The 18,078-nt window shown below is 34.7% G+C and overlaps 4 non-coding genes across 4 annotated transcripts; all 4 read left to right on the top strand.

Moving 5' to 3' along the window:
- The first annotated feature begins 955 nt into the window (after positions 1–955).
- Trnai-aau lies at positions 956–1,029 on the top strand. Its single transcript has one exon. It is a non-coding gene; the product is annotated as a tRNA-Ile (tRNA).
- A 4,629-nt stretch (positions 1,030–5,658) lies between these two features.
- Positions 5,659–5,732, top strand: Trnai-aau. Its single transcript has one exon. It is a non-coding gene; the product is annotated as a tRNA-Ile (tRNA).
- A 7,283-nt stretch (positions 5,733–13,015) lies between these two features.
- Positions 13,016–13,088, top strand: Trnak-cuu. The gene has a single exon. It is a non-coding gene; the product is annotated as a tRNA-Lys (tRNA).
- Positions 13,089–13,407: 319 nt separating this feature from the next.
- Positions 13,408–13,481, top strand: Trnai-aau. Its single transcript has one exon. It is a non-coding gene; the product is annotated as a tRNA-Ile (tRNA).
- The last annotated feature ends 4,597 nt before the right edge of the window (positions 13,482–18,078 follow it).

Genomic DNA, 18,078 nt, shown 5'->3' with positions numbered 1-18,078 from the left:
CAGACACAGACTGCCTCCGACCACTGCGCCCTGGCCTCGATTCACGCATACTTGCATACTTGCATACATATGTATGTACATACACTAAGCATGCAGACGGCACCACCCTCCTCCAAGCGATTGCACTCAATTTGCGCTGTATTTGTGTGCGATAAAGTTTTTTGGTGCTTTTTTACGTAAATTTTATTTTGTGTTTTTGTAGACTTATTGTTTTTCGCCAGTGCGTTTTTTGTGTGTGTTTTATTTTTATTCTGCATTTATTTATTTACCTTCCGCCAGCGTTTATTTTTTAATTTTTGCACTGCTTTCAGCTCTGTGTGATTCCATTTGTGTATTTAGGTTTTTTCTGCCACTTTTTTAAGTTTGCGTTTAGCAATTTTTCTCGGCGTTTTTTTTCTTGAAGTTCTTGTTTTGATAAGCACCAGTAAAATATTGAACACAATTTTTAAGAATTTTCTGGATTTGTGAATTGCGTTGCAGCCAAAATTGGGCGAAATTCTTCACGAAGCGTAAATGAGGAAAGATGTGTACTATAAACCCTGTTGGCTCTAAATTGTCAACTCCCCAATCTCTTATCCCTGAATCGTTTTTCTTGTCCACATGCGGTGATGGTCGCAAAAGTACCCTTCTTGGCAATGAATCCAACACAAAAATTTCGATTTTTTTTTTTTTTAACATAGCTTTAGCTCGATACAATTTTCCCAACGCTGTTAAATTACTTCGATAACTTTTTCGCAGTACGAACCGTCAAGCTCCTAAAAACAACTATTACTCGCAGACTCTACGTCTTCATTGTTGACAAATATTTTATTATTTGTAATTTAAATTTGAAATATCAAAAAAAAAAAAAATATTTGCCTGGTCTTGCAATAAACTAGGTCAAACACCTGCGACCTACTAAAGTTTCATTGTGAAAATATTGACATAGTAGTCGATGTCGCTATGGCTACCAACTGGCCCATTAGCTCAGTTGGTTAGAGCGTCGTGCTAATAACGCGAAGGTCGCGGGTTCGATCCCCTCATGGGCCATGAGCATGCTATTTTATTTATGCTCTTTTATTTTTATACCGGAGCGCACTTGTGCACAAGGGTATATTAATTTTGTTCACATAACGGATCGAGATAGATATAGACAAATGTATACATAAATGCTCAGAATGAATAGAGAAATCGATTAAGCCATGTCTGTCTGTCCGTCCGTCTGTCCGTCTGTCCGTCCGTCCGTGTACACGATAACTCGAGCAAAAATTGAGATATCTCAACGAAATTTGGTATGTAGGTTTCTGTTAATCCAAGGTAGGTTGGTATTGAAAATGGGCTAAATCGGACTGTAACCACGCCCACTTCCCATATAACGGTAATTTCCAGAAATACGAAAACTGCGATATTTTAGTAACTACTGAAGATTATTCACTCAAAATTGATATTTACAACAATTTTTATACGAAAAATAAGAATATAGTAAGTTTTTGGAAAATGGGCGTAGCCACGCCCACTTATGTTTACAGGTAACCGCTGGTACCAATTTCTTCCAAACTTGGCACAGTTGTTGGCCTTGGTACAGCTAGGGATGCAAATTTTCAGAGCCAACATCGATACATCGATATTTCGATGTATCGTAAACACTAACATCGATGCCGAAAAAAATCGCCCCAAAACTATCGATACATCGCTATTTTCCGATGTTTCTCTTTTTTAATAAGTATGTTACAGGTACTTCAAGATTTGCAGGTTTTTACAGGAAGCTGTTAACGTACGCCACCTTCCATAAGGTTTATTAATGGCGAAAACCGCTTTACCTGTAAAACCTGCAAATCCTGAAATACCTGGAACTGACTTAATGCTTGTTAAAATTGTAAGAAAAACCTAGTGTCCATCTAAACTGCTACACTGTTAACATTTCAATGGGTGGTTTCTTGAATTTAATCAGATTTCCTTCCAATGTCATAATAGATTTGCTGTTTACGAGCAGATAATACTTACACTCACCTTAAGTCGTGTTGAAATACTGTAACTACGTCATGGAAATCGCCTATGTTCAACGTTGCCAATTGCTTTTATTAAGTGCAGGGCTGCCATCACCCGTATTACGCTTACCCAAAGGGCTCTGTCCCACGGTCAGTAATTATCACGATATTTGGATCGCGATCCATATTGATGGATTGATGGATCGCGCACGAATGCTACATGTTCAATATTTAGCGCGTCAGTATTTCCATATTTTTTTTTTGCTGAACGCTTATTATGACGCAAGAAAATATTTTTATTTTGTACGTATAATTTACAGATAATGCATTTATTATTTATGACAATTATTTTAAGATTTGTTCAATTTGTTTTGAAAGATTTTAAGCCCCGAGAGTGAAGGCAGAGCCGATGTTTACATTATGAGAGTAAAAGATGTACTAAAGAAATGTATGGATCGCGTTTTGAAAGTGCTACACGTTCAATATTTATTGACGGTTTTGCGATCCGCGATCCAAATTTCAAAATTTTTAGAAATTTTGCGATATGGATCACGATCCATCAATACTGCATACTACACCGTCAATAAATATCGCGATACTTGGATCACGTCAATAAATAGTGACCGTGTGACAGAGCCCAAAGAATATAACATAAAGATGTGAACGCAATGGCAATTTTGAACCGAAACTAAAGTCGATGTTTAAAACATCGTTAAAATTGACATCGATATATGGGTGTTTCCATGAAGTGGTCCACCGTGACTTAAAAAATCAAAACGCTCGCAGAATTTTTATAGGCACAGAAAACAGAAGAAAAATGTTGATATTTTACTATGTAAAAAAATTTTCAGCTCTTTATAATTTTAAATTCCAAAAAATTTTAGGCAAAACTTATAACTTTTTTATTCACTTTAAAAGCTGTAGAATGTATTACTTTTAATTGCTGCTGACGAAATAAATATATATGCAATATCGCAGTTTGGTATATAAGTAGTTGATACAACTACAAATGAATATAAAAATGAGAGAAGAGATCTAACTGTGCATCAATAACGGTATTTTTTCATTTCTATTTCGGCAACATTCGTATGTCACGTGCGTAATGCAAAAAAGCTACATAGTGCCATTATTAGCGCATTATCAGTTAAAGTGTCTTGTTCTTTTGTTTGTTAATCAAGTTTATTGTTTACTAAAATAATATATTAATATAAATAACCATCGGAAAAAAATTAAATTTTTTTTTTACTTTTGAACTTTGTCACGTGCGTAATGGTAAGTACGAAAAATGTAATACTCTTTATTAAAGTCCATTTGATAAGTATTATTTTACTTTTACAATAAATATTAGATGTCAAATAATGCCAAAAACCAAAATCGGTGGAGGGGGAGGCTTAAGCAAGATGAAAATAAGCTTAAAGAACATAAAAAAAAAAACAAGCTGAAAGAATGCGTGAATATCGCAAGAGAAAGGCATGTGAGGCCAAAAATAATTCAAGTATATTGAAAGAAAAAAGGAATAGAGATTGTGTTCGACAACAAAAGTGTAGAGCAACCAAGAAAATATCAAATACCCAATTCAAAAGTGGTTACAAGTGTAAACAAACACTAGGAAACAATTTAGAACAATTTACGTGATGATGAATTAATTTTGCAAATCGATTTTGCAGAAAACTATCGGTTGATCAATCAGAATGAGGTCCAAGAAGCTCACTTCAGCTACCAACAAGTTACTATTTTCACTTGCGTTGCATGGCTTCGAGGTCAAACTGAATGTATTGCTGCTATTAGTGACAAACTTACCCACAACAAATTTGACGTCTATTGTTTCCTTACAAAAATTGTGCACAAAATTCAAAGTCAATTCGAAGGAATTTCCACGGTTTTCATATTCTCTGATGGCAGCACCAGTCAATTCAAAAACAAATATATTCTCACCAGCATTCCTTCGTTTGTGAGCGAATTTGGCTTAAAGCATTTAGAGTGGAACTTCTTTGCCACTTCGCATGGCAAAGGAGCAGTCGATGGAGTAGGCGCGGTGGTGAAGCGAAAAGTTTGGCAAGCGGTTAAGACAAATAATATTATTTTACCGGATGCCTTTGCATTTTATGAATGCGCTGGCAAAATCATCGAAGGAGTTCGTCTGTTATATATCTCATCAAAAGAGATTGAAGAATTTTCTACACCATTAAATGAAAAATGGGAAATTGTCCGCTCCATTCCAGGAATACAAAAAATGCATTGCTTTTCCTACCAAGATAACGAAAATATAAATGTTGCTCGAACAGCATACTCACTTAAAGAAACAATTAAATTGGATTAATTTTGCAGTACCTTAATTTTTATTTTGTATTTTCCATTTTTGAATAAAAGTTTAATTTTTTTGTCAAAAACTTTTGAAAATATATGCAAAATTATTAAAATATGTATGAAGGAAAAAAGTGTCACGTACGTAATGTCACGTGAGTAATCAATATTTTTTTTTTTTTAAGCCAACCCTTGATCAGCTGTTTTCGAAGCAAACATTATTATGAAGCTCCATTATTAACCTTTATAAAAAAAAATTTACCGGAACAAAAATCTCCTACAATTCGCTTACTTTCGCATTTTTTCTCCCGGTTCTAAAAGCAACTTCCATTTTTGTCACGTGCGTAAGTCAAATTTGATTGACTGTAACTTGGGTACCCAGTGCTCAATCTTCCAATATTTATACTTTTTGGAAAAAACTCATCACATGCAATGAAGCGATCCTAAAAGATGTGACTTCTTTCCATTATATTTCTATTTTTACAACATTCAAACGCAAATAAACGTGTACAAATGTCGCGTGCATAACCATGGAAACACCCATATCGCCAATTTTACGATGTTGAGTAATTTTCAAATATCGATGGTAAACATCGATTTTTTGGCCGATGTTATCGATGTTTCAGAAACATCGATGCATCGTTTGCATCCCTAGGTACAGCATACTAAACGGCCGAAAATTTAAAAAATCGGACAATAACCACGCCCACATCCCATATAACGGTAATTTAGAGAGATACAAAATCTTCGATAAATCAGTAAATATTAAAGCTAATTTATTCAAAATTGATTCTTGCAACAATTCTTTACCAAGAAATACGATAATGGTAAAATTTTGGAAAATGGGCGTGGCACCTCCCACTTATGATCACATATATGTATGTATATCGGTAACCGTTCTACCAATTTGTACCCAACTCGGTATTTTTATTGTCCTTGCCACATAAAAGCAAAACGTTGAAAATTATTGAAATCGGACTAAAATTACGGCCGCTTTTCATATAACGGTAAATTTCAGAAATGCTTGAAACTTCAATATTTCGAAATTGAAGGATGCTAATTTACTCAAAATTGATACACCCCGGCTTACCATCTAGCGGACGGTTTCGGAAAGGTGAAAAAACATATATTTAATACTTGCGCCGGGTATTTAATGTTCGGCTCCGCCCGAACTTAGACTTTCTTACTTGTTTATTATTTTTATTTATAAGTTTTTTTTTATTAATTTAAAATAAAACATGCATTCAAAAACATAGTTTTTTCACCAGAAATTGTTTAAAATCATTTTTTGTTATTTCCATTATATTTGAAGATATTTTTTTCAAAATCGTACCGTGTTTAACGTATGTATCATGATGAGCGTCTTTTTTTGTTCGCACTTCCAACTAGCCTATTAGCTCAGTTGGTTAGAGCGTCGTGCTAATAACGCGAAGGTCGCGGGTTCGATCCCCTCATGGGCCACTTAAATATCATCTTTTTATTTAAAAATTTAACTGGTTATGATGAGTCTGTAATTTTAAATTTATTTTGAACAATAAAGAAAAATAATGAAGATATGAGATTTAAATGGGTCAATTACTCGATCTTCTGTTATTAGAATATGAATGAGTGTTTGACAGAGAACTTCTAATTTACTTTGTTTATAGTCTGTGAATGTTTTATAACAACTCAATTATCACTGAATTATTACACCGTGCGTCAAAAACTAAAAAAATTCAATACAAACGAAACAATCAATATAGCAACACTGCTTTTGATTAGAATATTTTTTTAAAAGGACTTAATAATTCTAAAAATGTGATTGACTCAAAAAAATATTTACAAAATTGGTGCAATTTAGAAAAGCACTATGGGTACCAAATGAAAAAAAAAATTCTATAGAATTAAAAAAAGCGCCAGGTTGACCGAAAATGTGTTTGTTTATGTATTCTTGTTGATTGAATTTTTTATTTAACATTACGCCTATCCAATACCCCTATACAAATTAATTAATATACATATTATCAATGTGTTAGTATTTAAGCTTAAGAAATACCTCAGTTTTCAGTGAAACAAAATGAAAAAAAAAACTTTGAAACCAAAAGGTTAATAAAAAAAATAACGTCAATATTTTAGACGACTCTATGCCTCAGAGTTCTACAAAAAGAATATTTTTGATACAAATGAAAAAAATTAATTTTTGAATCGATTAAATTAAAAAGTATCTAACATTAAAAATTAGGTGTCTACCCTAATAAGGAAGCCAAATTGAAGATTAAATATTTTCAGTGTAAATGCAGAGCTTGTTCGAGTTGCAGTCACAACAGCAGTGTTGCACGAATTATTAGAGTATCACGTTCGCTGTGAATTTCTAGCAAAGTGTTGTCAGTGTTGCAATTTTTCATCAGTACAGCAGTAATGCCGCTTTTATTACGTGCCTCGAACAGGCCCGCACATACTGTGTAGATATACATATATCCATACTTAAAAAAAAAATTGTCGTTGGAATTGGTAAGATACAAATTGGTATTGTAAAAACCAGGCAAATCCCAACGCAGATATTTCTGAATTAAAGTTCTCGAAAATACGTTTCATTTGATATCCATATTAAGTTATTTTAGTTAAATTTTGTAGAATCGAAAATAAATGGCAACCTTATCTACACTAATATCTAATATCACTTGCTAAATAGGCAAAGCACTGTTAAAGACCTTTCTTTTCGTGGTTATTGTATCTTAATTTTCTAAACAAAAAATCAAATGAATACCAGATGGAAGATAGGTGGCAACCTTATTCAAAGAAATTTCTGAATTGGAGATTTTCAAAATACTTTCCATTTGATGTCCACATTTTGAAGTTTTATTTAGTTTTTCACAAATTTCGAATAAGTGGCTACCTAATCCGAATATTTTCGGAGATAACACCTATCCTAGAGCCGTTTCAGGATTATTACGGAATAGTTGGAAAAATTGTACATATGTACATGGCGAATGAGTTACCCAGACGAGTTGATAATGTTAGTGTACTTAGTGTAGTGACTTTCGATTTTAACTTTTCCGTGATAAATGGTAAAAGTCCAAATGGTATGACGTCTAAAATTGTTTTCCCTTAATTTTTTACAACTAGCGGAGTATTTATGTAATTAAAATAATCGTTTGCAATATTTTTGAACCTTTTCATTTTGATAGTTCTCGGATACGTTCGAAGTAGATCTTAGCTCTCTTACATAAATTCAATGGACCTTTGCATTGTCCACTCCAAAAAGGTTTTTGCATGTTTTGATATAATTTCAAATGGACTGTCTGTCAAAAATTCTGCATCTATCTTAAGACTCGACTTTATTTCGACTATGAATATACCCCAATATTTTCTTTCTGTAAGAGTTACTTTGCTGTTTTCTACAGTAGTTTTTTCTGCTATAGTGTTTTTTACTATTGTTGTCCGCTAAGTATGGTCCATTCGACACATATATTTATTCATATTTACATATATATATGTAATATTACAATAATATCAATTCCCAATGAATTAGCTTGATTCTTAATAATAAATCTTAAATAATAATCTCAACTGATTCCAATTTATTGAATGAAAAAATATTTATACTTGAATTTAACGAATTTATGGTTTTATAACCTAGACACTTAAAACATAAAAGATCCACAAGAAAATTCGAGGTGCAAGAATATTTAATTTATCTTCGCACCATGTAAGGCTTTCAGGGCTGCCTGACTATCAGAGAAGTTCAAACTTGCTCATTACCGAACAAAAGTGTACAGTTTTGTGCAACTTAGGAGAGTTTCAAGCTTTCAGGCATTGATCTTCTAGATATATGACATTTATGGGGCGATATTTTGGCCAAAACTTGACAATTGTAGATTGCCAGAGTTTGAGGTTTATTCGCAGAAATACGTCCCTTCGAGTAGCTTCATAAAAAGTCAAATGGTGCCAAAACAGAAAATCTCGGTAGCCAAATTACATCGCCTTTACGGGAAATCATGCGTTTAATAATTCTCTGTTGCGATAGAGCATATCCACGAAACTGAGAATGATCAGATGCCTTCAGTTGTTTTGTGTCCTGAACATTATACGGCCTTATAAGACAGTCACATTTTCTGAGAACGACGAGCATTCGACAAATACCAAGCTTTTCTGGTGTATGGGACCTCGGCGCTCACAACGACATGAAAATTAGACCGGAATAGAGCGCTGAAAACATGAAAGGCTTGTTGGGGATTTGAACTTTATGATATCTGATCTAACGAGGCCTAATAGCGACCCAGTGTTTTCGGGTATAATATATTATTATTTAATTTAAATTTCACATTCTCGCAGTACACAATCCTTTACTTAAACTTCCACCGCTCTACAAAAATTTCCCACCATTCACCCAGTCAACCAGCCACCAACAGTTCCAAACACATACACAAGTACATAAGTATTTCATTCATTACTTGTCCGTTCACCTACACAATCGTCTGACAGCCCATCAGTGCAGCTGTCAATACACATCTCACAGAGCTGTCGTTACAAAGCTCAACAGCATGTCAAAATTTTCTCAAATTTACCGTTGTTGTGCTTCTGCTTCTTGTTAACATTCGATTTTCTGTTTGTTTCCACCCATTTACTTTATCCTTACTTGCTTCTCTTCTTACTTCTTACTTTTAGTTATCCTTTCTTGTATGCTACTTCGCTTTTAGTAGACTCCTTCTCGTCTCCTTCTTCTTCGGCCATCATCCTTTTCGCTATACTTCGTCGTGTGTATTGATTTTTCTTTGTTTGGGTGCAAAATGCGCCGCACGTGCTTCTGCGCCTATATGTCTGCTACATTATTTTGCTCGATTTTTATGTACATATTTGTATTTGTTTCGTGTTTTTGTGTTTTTTGTTTTTGTATTGCCCCCGAAGCCGCCTATTTTACGACCTCTGCTGACGTTGGTGCTCATCGCACTCGCCCTGCGTGCGTCGGACTGCGGCCCATTGGTACCTCCCCCTTTTCCTTGTCCCGTTTTCTCTCCTCACGAATCGCTTGCAGCTGTTTTGTGGTTTTGCTGCATGCATGACCTTTGTCGCTGTCTTGCGCTTTGATTAGGTTCCATCCTTCCATTCGTCTCGCAATTGCCAACGAAGCCGAGCTGTGGGATAAGTCTATAGATATGTCAGATTTGACCGGCTTTTGTCTGGAAAAAAAAATCGCTTTATTTGTATCTACTGCTGTAACTGTAATTTTGAGCTTGGCTGTGCGTTAGTTATTTACTTATTTATTTTTGGATTTATTTTTGTGCGGTGTTTCTGGGCCAGACATTACGTCGTCGACCTTTAAATTTGAAATAAAAATAAGTAAGTACTATTTAAGCCACACACTTTCATTTGTTTTAATTCCAATTTATTTCCACTTTTGCGGTTTCGTTTTGAAGAAAACATTAGACTTCTTATTGCTGCTTTTGTTGGTACCTGTTTGCCACTTGCTTGCCTTGAACTGGCTGGTTTCCTTTTTACCTTTGACAAAGAGAAATTGCTAGACCAGTACACACACTTTTCCATGCAATACACAATTTAACATTTTTACATTTTTACACAAACCGTTATTTATGTAATTGTGGTTATAGACTTTTTTGTGGTCGCTAACGTTTTGAAGGCTGTGATTGCTTAGATGTTTGCGTGTTTGATTTGTGGTTTCAGTTTGAACTTTTTTTCGAATGTCAGATTTTGGGCCATAATGAAGCTAATTAGGGTGCAGCAAACAAGTCAAGTGTTTGTCCAAGGCACAGAGGGCTGACTCTGCCTATTGCTAATACGAAGAATGATGTCTCATAGAAATTTGACGTCGTTGCAAACTCACGTGATGGTACCAGTTTCAAAGGATCCGCATTCACTTGTGAAAGTTCCAATACGCCTCTAAAGTATTCTGATGTTTGGTTGGATACACATATGTTCGTATGTTTAAAATAACGCTCATTTGAGGTTCTAATCGCCAAGTCATTTAGATAAATATCTGACTTAAGAAACCAATTGAAAAAAAAATAGATGGCGAAATCAGGCTAGAATATGCTTATTGAGCACTTAAACTAACGCCTTTTGTTTGTCTTAAAGTAAGCTAAATACCAACTTTCCCTACAGCACCTGGGGCTGCTCGAAATGCATAGCACACTACGCCACCGTTGCCTTTACTAAAGGCACACTACAATGTGGAGTTTCCTGGGGATGAGTGCTGGCTTAACCCCAAACTTGGGATCGGAATCTTGAGTTTACATTGAAAGTAGCGGGAGCAATCTTCACTTCTCTCTTTGGGAATATGCCGAATTAATTCCAATCAAAAGGCCATGGACTACGTTGTAGAAAATAGGTGGTAGGCATTGACAGCCAAGCAACACTCAAGGAATTTGCCAGCCCTCTAACTAAATCCAAACTATGTACATATTTCGGCAATGCAAATCTCCACTGAATTATTTTGGAGAACATAACGGTATTGTTTTACTCTGTATGCCGAGTCACTTGGGACTACCTGGTAATGATACATCCGACCATTTGGATATAGAAGGCTCAGACTAGGCCTTCCTCGGTCCGCAACCATTTATATCACGTCCACTTTCGGCCATCGAAGTCACCGTTAGAAAACTGGGTTAATATTTCGCTCAGCAATGGCAATGGTTTCCCTCAATCTCAAAGGGTTATTGACTTTCATTGAGCAAATGGGACTACAAACAACTCGTGCAATGGTTGCCTGTTCAATTCCTGTGGTATAAACCCGATTTAGTTTTCCTAGCTTGAAGACGGTGGACTATTTTTTTTCGTCTGTCCTGTTTTTGCAAGAATTAGGTATGAGGAGCGACGTTTTGAGAAACGAGTACCTAAGCTCTTTTAACGCCCAACCATTAGCTCGGCGTTTTTCGTAGATCGTGTAGATTTAAAACAAATTAAAAGGTATTATGAAAAATCGAGTCATGAATCACCAGCTTTAATTTTTCGTTTACCAGCTCAAAATACAAAGCCAACTTCATATACTATTCTCATGGCTAAGCCCTTGCTGCCTTTAGCGCCTATGCATCCATGCTTGTATGTAGTTCTGTAATAATTCTAAAACGCAAAATATTCGAATGGAGCTCTAGCTTTAAAGCTAGTGTGAACCATAATTAAAAAAAATATTTGTATCTACTTACTATATTTTTAATTATATCGATATATTAAGAAGTAGCTTAAATTATATAATTTACCAAACATACTTATCTTATATTCCACTAACCAACTATTTCTCTTTCTCTCTTTGCAGGTACGTTTATTCCGTAAAGTCAAATGCTAGGCGGCAAGTGGGCATGATTGAAGGTTTGCATAAGGAAAAATTATCCATAATCCTAGTTACGAAACTCTAAATGTCTGAATGTTGACTTTTGGATTTTACATTTTTTTTATAATATGTAGACAAAATATGGCGTCTAAATCTCAAGATTTTCTGTCAGATTATAAATCGGTCACTAGGTTACTCTGAGCGTCATATTAAATATAAATATTTGGCTACATAAGTACATATAGGGGATGGCACAAAACTTGCCAGGTGGGAAGTAGGGTTTTAAACCAGGTTCTGCGCTGACCCTATTTTTTCAGTTTCAGCTCATTGCAGCCTTTCCAGGCTGAGAACTTGGACGTATATTTAAGCCCAAGTGAAAGGTCCTATCACCTTTTTTCTCTTTGGCAGAGCTTCCAACGTATTGCGAAAAAAGCAACGTTTTGACATTTTCACCTCGTTTTTCTCAAAATCTGATGGAAACTTTACTACTTACGGATTAGTAATCAGCACATAAAAGTCTGTCAACAGCTTTAACATTTCCCAGACGAAAATTTTTCCCATTTCTGTTGGCCTGTGTAATTTGTCGATTTTCTTTTAGTGCTCTACTAAGTTTGAAGCATGCATTTATATGATTTTAATAATATGAATATTAATATAATGAATAAACTATATTTTAATTGAATAATAATGGAAATTAAACAAAAGAAAACTGATCCAGAAAAAAATAGCGAAAAGTATTGTACCCATTCAAGTGTATGTGAGTGTATTTAGTCGAAAAATGTAAAATTTGATTTCAAAACTTACCAGATTTTTGCACTTAACCTATTTTCGTGAAAAGCGAAATTAAAATTTGTTTCTAATTCTTAAAAGAAAGGTCAGTAAAAAGCCAATGGTGTTGAAAATTTATTTGTGTCTGAGTTAAACTGTCTTTAAAACTGCATTTACGAAAACAACTTGCGGGCGATACTTACAAATCGTCACATGAAGTGCAAAAAGTCGTAACTTATAAAAAATTCAAAATTCACTTTTGAATTGCAATGATGAATTTCATCCAATTACAACTCCTCACATCGGTTTATGGAAACAAAATAAAAAATTATTAGTCACGACTTTTTCTATTTCAGTGACGATGTTTGTTACGTCTTTTTGCATTTCAGGTGACGAAATGTAGGCATGTAGAATAGATGCACGAAACAGTGAAAGTTGAAAATCTCGTTGAACCTATTCTACTGAGTGTGAGACTTGTAGTAGTTTTTTTTTATTGTAAACATTCAGGTAAATGACTTACTAACAAGTAGATCAATAAATCTATAAAAATCAATTAGCAATATAGTTACATACATACATACATACATATGCACATACATACTCACTAAATCAAATAACTAAACGCTTCAGTGATAAGGAGTCCAGAAATATATTTGGCCTTTCTCAAAATTGTTACTTGTTGTCTCTCAGTTCTGCTACTGTTCGACCATTAGCCCGGCTAGCTCAGTCGGTAGAGCATGAGACTCTTAATCTCAGGGTCGTGGGTTCGAGCCCCACGTTGGGCGCAGAATAAATTTTTTTGAAGTTGAATAGATTTCATAAAGGGGTTGTAAAATTAAATAAAAAATGTTGATAAACTAAACTTTTTAATGTGAGTAATTTTCTAAATTTTGGATATTTTTGATGCAAATACAAAATTCTCTTTTATTATTCACAAGAGCACAAAACGGGGCTCTTTTAAATATTTTTGATCTATTTTTATACATTTTTCTATTGCACTTATTTTGTTAGAAAATTTTGAAAAATAATGTTTATGTTTAGGACTTCAGTACATACAAATTGTGACAAAGAAGTGTTCGCTAATAATCTGCCATCTATCCAACTGGCCCATTAGCTCAGTTGGTTAGAGCGTCGTGCTAATAACGCGAAGGTCGCGGGTTCGATCCCCTCATGGGCCACTATATGACTACTTTTTATTGAGAACGGTAAATTTCTGAGTACAAAAATGTTTTTTAGGGCAAGGTTTATGGTAGAAAATATGTATGCATTTTCTAGAGCAGTCAATTATGAAAAAAAACACGAGGTTAGGAGCTAGCTAAAGGATTTCTTGAAACATTTATAACGGGTGATTTTTTAAGAGCTTGATAACTTTTTTTTGAAACGTTAGATTGGTCCATGACATTTACTTTTTGAAGATAATTTCATTTAAATGTTGACCGCGGCTGCGTCTTAGGTGGTCCATTCGGAAAGTCCAATTTTGGGCAACTTTTTCGAGCATTTCGGCCGGAATAGCCCGAATTTCTTCGGAAATGTTGTCTTCCAAAGCTGGAATAGTTGCTGGCTTATTTCTGTAGACTTTAGACTTGACGTAGCCCCACAAAAAATAGTCTAAAGGCGTCAAATCGCATGATCTTGGTGGCCAACTTACCGGTCCATTTCTTGAGATGAATTGTTCTCCGAAGTTTTCCCTCAAAATGGCCATAGAATCGCGAGCTGTGTGGCATGTAGCGCCATCTTGTTGAAACCACATGTCAACCAAGTTCAGTTCTTCCATTTTTGGCAACAAAAAGTTTGTTAGCATCGAACGATAGCGATCGCCATTCACCGTAACGTTGCGTCCAACAGCATCTTTGAAAAAATACGGTCCAATGATTCCACCAGCGTACAAACCACACCAAACAGTGCATTTTTCGGGATGCATGGGCAGTTCTTGAACGGCTTCTGGTTGCTCTTCACTCCAAATGCGGCAATTTTGCTTATTTACGAAGCCATTCAACCAGAAATGAGCCTCATCGCTGAACAAAATTTGTCGATAAAAAAGCGGATTTTCTGCCAACTTTTCTAGGGCCCATTCACTGAAAATTCGACGTTGTGGCAGATCGTTCGGCTTCAGTTCTTGCACGAGCTGTATTTCATACGGTTTTACACCAAGATCTTTGCGTAAAATCTTCCATGTGGTCGAATAACACAAACCCAATTGCTGCGAACGGCGACGAATCGACATTTCACGGTCTTCAGCAACACTCTCAGAAACAGACGCAATATTCTCTTCTGTACGCACTGTACGCATTCGTGTGGTTGGTTTAATGTCCAATAAAGTAAACTGAGTGCGAAACTTGGTCACAATCGCATTAATTGTTTGCTCACTTGGTCGATTATGTAGACCATAAATCGGACGTAAAGCGCGAAACACATTTCGAACCGAACACTGATTTTGGTAATAAAATTCAATGATTTGCAAGCGTTGCTCGTTAGTAAGTCTATTCATGATGAAATTTCAGAGCATACTGAGCATCTTTCTCTTTGACACCATGTCTGAAATCCCACGTGATCTGTCAAATACTAATGCATGAAAATCCTAACCTCAAAAAAATCACCCGTTACCTGCCAATCCTGTGACATAACGAGACTTTTCGTTTATTTTATTTATTTTTAACAGTCAAATTGAAAACATATATTTATCAATCTCAAATATTAATATTGATATATTTACTAAGCGTACATTTAACGCCTTATTGCATACATATGTGAAGCACTTAATGCAATCAACACCACAGTGTGACTAATAACTCAATGCCATATTATCATTTTGGCAAATGTAGAAATCGTCGAAAATGTATGTATGTATGTATGTATTTGCTATCTTAATTTTTTTTTTTGGCACTCTCGACATTGCGCTGATTTGGAAATTTATTGCGAAATTCGTATTTATTTATACACACATGCATAAAGTTCTTTTGAATAAGGCGAAGTATTTAGAAATGGCTATCAAAAAGCAGTCCGGCATTTGAAAGCGCGGGCGGAGGGGAAGAGGCATAACGAGACAGTTGAATGCACTCCATAGATGGGTTTTGCATTTGCTTTCGTGCACGAGTCATTGCGCATACTGACAAATAAAAAATGTACATAGATATATTATCGTACAAATATTCATTTATGTATATGAATGTATGTATGTACATCTTCATGGGTAAATATAAATATTTGTTAGGTGTTGCAGCAAGAGGATGATAATGGGCAAAATTCTTTCTTTTAATGTTTGCGGTGTTAAAAACCGCCAAAAAAAAAATAGCCGAGGTGAAATGATTAACTCACATACATACGAGTATATAAATATGAGAAGTGAAAACAAAGGCGATTCCATTAAATTAATGGAAAATGCAGGTAGAAAACGCAAATATTAAAGAAAATTAAAACATTTTTTCCAATACTAGAGAAGTGATAGATTTTCAAATGTAATTTCCTAATTTTAACTGATCACTATTAAAAACTACTGATATTACTAATAAATAAAAGCTTTCAAGCAGATAAGAATTCGCGTTGATTTTTAGTAATTTATTTTAACTTGAAAACCTTTTGAATATTTAAAGAAAATCACCTTGCGAATGGTTGTTTCAACCACTGTATATAAAATATGGGTTTAAATTACATATATGGGCAATACAAACATATTTTTTTATAGCCAAAAATTTCATGTTAAATTTTTCTTAGTACAAGAATTAGAAAGCTAGGTTGGTAGGGAACACTCTAACAGAGAGAAATGCTAAGCAGCCCTTTCAAGAGCATATACGGTGGCGAAAATATAAATAGGGAAGACCAATTTTAGCATTATTTGGCTATTTCGCTTTATTTCATTAGATTTCTTAGCAACATTGCTCATTTGCTGCACGCAAAAAAATTTTCGAACATACTTTATATGGAAGAAAATGCGTGAACAAAACAATACCCAAAATCAATAAAATTTAATGGGCTACAAAACTGCATACTCAAAATTCTAAAAAAATCTTTTTTTTTTAATATTTTTTAAAGTTCGTCGAATTTTTATAAATGCTCCACAAAGTTTGAAAGTTTAATTTACATATTTTCATGAAAAAATAATAAATTTTTTTTAAATAAATAAAAGTAGCCAAATCTTCCGAAAATGTCTCTTCCCAATTTAAATTCTCACCACCGTATGATGTCAAATGGTTTCTTCCTCATCTCCTCTTCCCTTTCCCCCCATTTTTTTTTTATCATTCCTACCGGCACTGAGATCGCTGACTTAATATACATATACTAGCACTTTTGATTCGCGAGTGGCTATGAGCGTGTAGAACTCTTTGATTTTTCTCCCCAAATATCATGAATTGTGTCTACTTGGGTGAAGTTTAACGCATCTAGTATGTTTCTGAAACCCCACCAAGTCACGGTAGATACAAATTGGGAAAGTTTACTCCAAGAAAGTGTGGTTCATTGTTTCAAAACATCTAAACACGCTGACCTGTCAGAATCAGTAGACAATTCTAGAATACTCCACAATTCAATTAAAAAGTACGACTGTAAAAAATATTAATAAACAAAAAGCTTCTGGCAATGCAGGCAACAAAAAGTCAAAATTAGGTGGTTACTGTTTCTTATTTCTCGCTAAAGCTCGGAACATATCGAAAACGATATCATCACACGACACGACATTAAGGTTTTTGCTACGTAATTCAAACGCTTTGACGACGGCGATATGCATTTTTCGAACGCTGAAGCGATATCGTGAATTTGTTTGAGTTTGACGTAAAAGAAGAGAAAGAATCTTATCTGTCGTCTATATCTAATCTGGCCACAGCTATATTTTTGGCTAGTCGCGGTGTTGCCGTGTTGTCGCCAAAATAATTCTCTACATAAGAGTATGTGTTAAAATAGTTTGACAGCTGTGGTTCGTAGCCCGTCGTTTCCAATGTGTTTCCAGCTTAATTGACGGACAATTATATAGAACGTATGTACATATGTATGTATGCATGTGGTGTGTACGTTAGCGCACGTAATCACAGGAGAGTATCACACGTTTCTGACCTCATTTTAGTGAAAAAGTATACTATAGTATATGTATAAATGAACATTAGGCCGTATCACTTTGAGGGAATATCAGGAGAGAACATTTTTTCTCGGCAACCTGTAAAAACGGCCAATCGGGTATTTAATTTGATAACCGATTTCTATAGATGATACATCATTGCACTAGATATGGGCCAGCAAACGATGAAAAGTGGCCAATACTCGAAATCTTATCGGAATGGCCTAAAAGGTTTTTGGGGTCGGTGATTACGAATCTGAAGCTAGATTTTAAAAATTCAAAATGGCGGACAATATTGTGCAAAGTAATCGGATTGGCTTAAAACTTGTTGCTCTATGATTTTTGGCCTCACTGATCACGAATTTAAAATTAGATTTCAAAAATTCGAAATGGCAAATCCGATACGGTCGTCATAAAAAATACGCCTGTAGTCAGCCTACCTAAAGAGTGGTTTCCTAAGCCCACCAGGAGGAGATTACACTACGAATTTGGACTTAAATTTTTGAACTATCTGCTATTTGTAATTTTTTTGGTTTTTGTTTTTATATTTATAATTTTTCTTCCAATTACGAATGTAGACTCCACTGTTTTATTTTTTCTTTGCACTTTTAGTTTTTTTGTTTTTTTTTTATATTTATTACAAATTGCGAAATTAGACTTCGCTTTTTTATTTCTTTTTACTTCTGTTTTTGTTTTTTTTACACATTTTTATTTTTTTACCAATGATGAAT

Source organism: Rhagoletis pomonella, unplaced genomic scaffold (assembly GCF_013731165.1).
Source record: "Rhagoletis pomonella isolate Grant_MI unplaced genomic scaffold, Rhpom_1.0 Rhpom_scaffold_00008, whole genome shotgun sequence".
NCBI classification, from domain to species: domain Eukaryota; kingdom Metazoa; phylum Arthropoda; class Insecta; order Diptera; family Tephritidae; genus Rhagoletis; species Rhagoletis pomonella.
The sequence above is the reverse complement of the archived record's forward strand: the minus strand, read 5'-3'. Positions and strand labels throughout refer to the sequence as shown.